We start from the raw sequence: 5,846 nt of genomic DNA on the forward strand, positions 1-5,846 counted from the left end.
GCCATGCTGCAAGGCTTGCGGGATCTTAGTTCCCCAACGAGGGTTGGAACCCGTGCAGAGGTCCTAACCACTGGACCACCAGGGAGTTCCCAACTTGTTCTTGTAACACTACCATACTCTTTTTCTTTCTTTTTTTTTTTTGTACGCGGGCCTCTCACTGTTGTGGGCTCTCCCGTTGCGGAGCACAGGCTCCGGACGCGCAGGCTCAGCGGCCATGGCTCATGGGCCTAGCCGCTCCGTGGCATGTGGGATCTTCCCGGACTGGGGCACGAACCCGTGTCCCCTGCATCGGCAGGCGGACTCTCAACCACTGTGCCACCAGGGAAGCCCTACCATACTCTTTTGATTACTGTAGTCTTGTAGCATGTCTTGATATCTAATAAGGTAAGCCCCACTCTTCCTTCTTTTTATATATTTTGCTAATTTTGAAACTTTGAATTTTGACTTTGCTAATTTTGAAACTGTCTCTGTATATATAGTGGAGTAAGTTTATTACACTTTAGAAAATCCTCATGGATTTTAATTGGGATTGCACTGAATGTACAGATTAACTGTGAAAAATTAACATTGTTAGCCATTCCATCTACGACAATGGAGTATCTTTCTAGTTATTTTGATCGTTTTCTGTGTCCTCTGAGCTTTAAAGTTTTCCTCATAGAGGTCTCATGTGATCTTGATTAAGCAGATTCTTAGATACTTTATAGTTTTCGTCATCATTGTGAAAGCATCTTTTTTATTGCATTTTCTACTTGGTTACAGCTGGTGTAGAGATAGGCTATTGATTTTTGAAGGTTGATCTTATATCTGGCTACCTTGCTGAATTCTCTCACTAGTTTCAATGGTAAATTTTATGTATGCGTATTTTACCACAATAAAAATGGTGATGTAAATTATACCTCAATAAAACTGACATAAAATATTAACTGGGACATTAATGGAGGCTAAAACTTGTAGGTAAGATTTTGATGAAGATTAGGATAGTTACATAGAATCAAACAAGCTCTACAAAAGTACTTACTTATTTAATTACAAAAAGAAAAATAGTAGCATTACAATGAACAAATCTGGCAACATTATCTGTGATAGTTCAGGCAAAATCTGAAGGCAGTCTGTTAGAGAATCCCCTCTTGCTGGAGAGACCAGTCTTTTTACTCTGTTCAGGCCTTCAACTGATTGGATGAGGCCCACCCACATTATAGAGAGCAGTCTGCTTACTAACAGTTAACTAACTTAAATGTTAATCTCATCCAAACCCACCCTTCAAGTTGACACATGATATGAACTATCAACTAAATGCAATGTGTGATACTGGATTGGATGGGGGAGGGGGAGTATTTATGAAGAACATTTTTGCAACAGAGAAATTGGAATACTGACTGTGGTTTAGATAATGGGATTGTTTCAATGTTAAGTTTCCAGAATTTGACAACTATTCTGTGTTTATGTAAGAGTGTGTCCTTGTTCTTTTTTGTTTGTTTTTTTAAAAAAAATATTTATTTATTTATTTGGTTGCACCAGGTCTTAGTTGGTGCTGGCGGGCTCCTGAGTTGCAGCACGTGGGCTCCTTAGTTGTGGCATGTGAACTCTGAGTTGCGGCATGCATGTGGGATCTAGTTCCCTGACTAGGGATCAAACCCAGGCCCCCTGCACTGGGAGCATGGAGTCTTATCCACTGTGCCACCAGGGAAGTCCCATGTCCCTGTTCTTAAGAAACATACATTGAAGTATTTACAGGTAAAGAGGCACGATGTGAACAATCTATGGTTCAGAACAACAAATTAGTTTTAAAAAATGCTAATCTTCCAATTTTTGTACACATTTTGAAATTATTTCTGATTCAGAAGTTTACAAATTAATTGTATGTTAATGTATGTTTGATGTCTTTCATGAGGGGAAGGATCTGCCACTGTCTTGTTTCCTGCTGTGGCTTCCACCCAGCACATACAACAAGAAATATTTATTGACCGAATACTAATGAACTAAGCCATCTTCCAATTTGGGCTTCACATGGGGCTGGGAATTTTGGATACTAAGCTTGAGACAGGCAGGAGGTAAAACTCTTTCTCTAGGCCTAATTCTCCTGGAGCTCAAATATGAGCGTGTAGATGCTTCTGAGGCTTGGGGAAACACAACCACTGGTCCCGAAGGCAGGGAGGCAGCCCACAAGCAGAAGACAACTGAGTTGTGTTTTGCAACAAGTGACACAGCTGAATGTCATTTTCTGAGGCCCTTTCCCTTTAGATTTACCCTGTCCCCACTCCTATACCACCACCCTTGATAAAGATTGTTGACATTTTTGGCCCTGACCTGGATAGTGTTCTCCTGACCTGGGGGGGACAAGTTCAATCCTCTGTCCTGGGCCAGATCAGAGGAGAAGCAACCTACAGGCTAGGTTGGTGGTGGCCAAGGTGAGAGGTGTCCTGGACAGGGACCTCAGTGGCCCAGCGGCCTGCTCCACACAGAGATTAGAAAATAGGGTCTATTCCACTAACAGAGCCAGTGAGTTTTCTCACATCATCCCTGTAACTGAGTCAGCCAACATTTATTGGGCACCTACTGTGTGCCAGGGCCTGTGATAGAAAGAGAGTCACTCCCAGGGGCTCTCACTGGCTCAAGAGGTAAATGTGGGCTCTAGACTCAACCACCTGTCCTGTCCCATTCCCTGCCTGGGCCCCACCAGCTCCCACCTTTGCCCGCTGGCTTGGCACTAGGTCTCCCATTCTACACCTGTTTCTCCACCTGTCCCTTTCTTTTGAGGTCAGCCAAAACTGATGGGAATTTTCAAAAGGAGGTATATTAAGAGATTTAGGAAATTTAATTGGATATTAGCTAAACTTACTGTGGTAATCATTTCACAATATATACGTATATCAAATCATTATATTGTACACCTAAAACTAATATATTGGTATACGTCAATTATATCTCTATTTATTTATTTATTTATAATTTTTTTTTTTTTTATGGCCGTGCTGTGCAGCTGGCAGGATCTAAGCTCCCCAACCAGGGATCGAACCTGTGCCCCCTGCAGTGGAAGCGTGGAATCTTAACCACTGGACCACCAGGAAAGCCCCTCAATTTTTAAAAAGATTCAGAAAAAAAAAAGAGATTTAGGGAAAATCAAAGAGAAATAAACCAGGAAATAAACATTAGGGAACTTTTATTGTCTATGGTAGTAGTTTAAAAACAAAGGTTCAAGTGTTCTGAGGGTAGGTCATCTGAGTTCAGCATCCTGGCTCTACCACTTTACTAGCTTATCATGAGCAACTTACCTTGTCTGGGCTTTGATTTCCTCACCTGTAAGATAATAATAGTGCTTCTCTTGGGCTATTTTAATCATTAAAGGAGGTGATGCATGCTTAGTGCAGTGCCTGGCCAATAGTAAGTGCCTGGCAAATATTAACTAAGAGAAAAAAACAAATGCACACCTACTTAGCCTTTCCTGAGTCCCTCTAGCTCTTCATTTTTTGACGAGCTGATCCCTCTGCTTGAAACATCTTCCTCTTTACTGCTTAACTCCCATTTAGGACTCCACTTAAACGGCACCACCCTTCAACCACCAGGTTAGGTACCCCTCCTAAAAGGTCTCAGTTAAAAGCTTTTATAATATCCATGATATCCCTGTAATGCAGCCGTCATCCTAGCCTACTGTAACTGTGTGTTTGCCTTCTTCATCAGAGTATGAGCCTTTCAGGACAGAGGCTATGCCTTTGTAGCTCTATATTCCTCATGCCCTCCCTTATGCCTGGCACATAGCAGAGCACTCAGCCTCCAGGCCATTCCTTAGCCCTGCCTAGGATCGCCTCTACCTCCTGAAATCTGGTTCTGGGACCCTCTGGGTCTGTGCTGCCCCTTACAGCCCTCAGCTGCCTGCCATGCTGCAGCCCCACCACCAAAGTGCCTCCCAGCTGGGCCTCAGAGCCCCTCCACAGAACCCCCCTCCTCCCCAGAGCCAGGCAGCCTGCACTGCCCTGCCCCATCCTGCAGAATGCTTTACACCTCCGGCCAAGCTGCTGACCTATCTTAGACAGCCTTCCCAGCAGGATCTCAGGGCTGGTCCAGCTTCCCAGGAAAGCTTGGCTTCTACCAATGTGTTGTCTAGTCTCTAACCAAGAAACCATCTTCCTGGGACACTGTTTTACATCCAAGCCCTCCTCAGGACCCAAGACAAGGACCTCTTTTTCCATTTCCGTGTGTTTGAGGCCCTTTAATGACTGCTCCTTGCAGCTTCGTATTTGTACAGGCAGCTCTTGGCTCATTTGCATAAGGGGCAGAGCACAAAACACCCATGGGGAGGTGGTCGCTGCCTGGACTTTCGTGGGCCAGGGCTGGTCCTGTCCGGAGACCTGGAGCACCTGGAGGGCCCATCCACCCACCCACCATCTACTCTTTCTCCCCAAGCCTGTTAGAGGAATGTTCACTCTGAACGAGGCTGGGGGAGGGCTCAGCAGAGAAGGGAGGAGAGGGGGTCAATGGAACCAGGGCTCAGATAGTGTGAAAAGAACAGGGCTGGGGACTTCCCTGGTGGCGCAGTGGTTAAGAATCTGCCTGCCAATGCAGGGAACACGGGGTTTGATCCCTGCTCCAGGAAGATCCCACATGCCGCAGAGCAACTAAGCCCGTGAGCCACAACTACTGAAGCCCGTGAGCCTAGAGCCTGAACTCCACAACAAGAAGAGCCATCGCAATGCGAAGCTGGTGCGCCATAACGGAGTAGACCCTGGTCGCCACAACTAGAGAAAGCCCACATGCAGCAATGAAGACCCAACACAGCCAAAAAAATTAAAAAAATTTTTTTTTAATTAGGAAAAAAAAAAGAACAGGCTAGGACTTAGCTGGAGCCCCCCGTGAGCTGGATCATTGTGATGGTAGCTATGCCTCCTGTATCATCCCTGTGCATTTCCACCCATGAAGTTCCCTGGGAAAAGGCCAAGCTATCTCCACCACGCTAAGTGGTTCAAGCAAGGGAAAGGGCTGGAGTGGAGGGTTCAGGTGCTCAAGGAGGCAGGGGATTCCCCCCTGGGACCAGCATGGAGCTAGTGACTGGAATCAGGATACAGTAAATGGGGAGGGGTGAGGACCCTGAGCCTGACGTGAATCCCACTCCCTACTGGCTGCCCCCCACTCCCAGCTCTCCTCAAGCTCTCTTGGCAGAATCTGAGTTTGGCCTTTCCAAGAAAGCTTGCATGGGTGACCCCCAACACGGTCACTTTCCCAGGGCTCCCAGACTCTCCCTCAGGGATCCTGGGGAAGATTTTACAGACTTCCCTAATCTTTTGCAGCATAACACTGTCAAGTGCACGAAATTTCAGCCAGTAACAAAGGAACCTGATAACAGGCAGGGATGTTTTCTGCTACAGGTGCTTCAGTGATGGGGTGAGGGGGTCACTGCTACAATGGGGGCAGTCTGCAGCCGCCAGAAGGCTCTGCAGGCCGAAAGGCCTGACTTCAAGGTGGTGGGCAACTGAAGGTACCCAGAAGTTATAGCTTGAGAGGGCAATCCTGCCTACCCTCCCCATCCCCAGAAAAAGTGGGGAGATGGCACAGCAGTGGTGGGAAGGTTGGCTGTTGGAGGGGGGAGAACTCCTTCAGTGATGGGGATTCCCTGCTTGGAGTGAGTGGTCACGGAAGTGATCACACTAGCTGAAGACACCCGCAGGTATGGGGGAGGGGGAGGTTTCTGCAGTGAAGTAGCGCTTTGCACAGGAAAGGGTCGGGCTTCTTGGGGGCTCGGGGTTCCTACGGTGATGGGGCCCTGGGGTTCGCTGCAGTGATGAGGGTCACTGCAGTGATGAAAAGCTGAGCCATTGTGGGGGTGAGGGGGCAGGGGTGGGGTAATATGGGAA

The sequence above is a fragment of the Neophocaena asiaeorientalis genome, unplaced genomic scaffold (assembly GCF_003031525.2).
Source record: "Neophocaena asiaeorientalis asiaeorientalis breed wild unplaced genomic scaffold, Neophocaena_asiaeorientalis_V1.1 scaffold225, whole genome shotgun sequence".
NCBI lineage: Eukaryota > Metazoa > Chordata > Mammalia > Artiodactyla > Phocoenidae > Neophocaena > Neophocaena asiaeorientalis.